Source organism: Aplysia californica, unplaced genomic scaffold (genome assembly GCF_000002075.1).
Source record: "Aplysia californica isolate F4 #8 unplaced genomic scaffold, AplCal3.0 scaffold00021, whole genome shotgun sequence".
Classification (NCBI taxonomy): Eukaryota; Metazoa; Mollusca; class Gastropoda; order Aplysiida; family Aplysiidae; genus Aplysia; species Aplysia californica.
In genome coordinates this window covers 1,084,459-1,085,294 of record NW_004797291.1, presented here as the reverse complement: position 1 = coordinate 1,085,294, position 836 = coordinate 1,084,459, and positions in this window count along the sequence as shown.

Here is an 836-nt window from a genome sequence, read left to right as displayed (position 1 = left end):
TAAAAAAGTACATGGGAGATTGTTTGTTGTTTGTTACTGGGTTGTGGTTTTTTCTAACTGATCTCACTTTTCATTTCATTGGATGTGAAACAAATTTCATATAAATACCTAATTGAATTTTTTTTTTTGGTAGCTGTAAGTCAAAATAACAAAACATGTCTGTAAATAGTAAATAAAACCTTTTAATAATAATAACAAATGATATTTATAGCGCCCAATCCAGATTAAAGTACACAGGCTCTGGGCGCTTTATAATACAATAGAATGCACAACAGTAACATAACATGTGTTCTGACTAAAAGAAAATCACTCCACATGTTCATCTTATTAATTTAAAAACAGAAATGACTTCAGCTGACATTTGAATGAATCAAAGGATTTGATCTCTCTTATGGTACTTGGTAAAGCATTCCGGATCCTGGGGCCTTGATATTAAAATGCCCTTTCACCTATTGTTTTAGGTTTCATAGATGGTAAAACAAATTTCTTTTTGTCAGCTGATGACCTTAAACTGGGAACTGGAATGTACAGTCACAACTGTTTTGATAAATTTGAGGGCGCATTATCGTTCCAGCATTTGTGACATAGGGTGGCCAACTTGTACACAATTCTTTTCTCATATTTAAAGTTTGGTGAATGGGAAAAACATTCAAATTATGAATAAATTGAGAGAGTTTGAATGATCATGTAACAACTGTGGGTACAGCACAATTTGCTTGATAACATTTGTTGTGTAAGCTCAGGCTTAATTTTGAGTTGAGAGTTATGCTGTACTCACTGTATTTGACTGATGTTTTTATTTTCATACTATATGCCATTGGTGTCTGTGGATATTC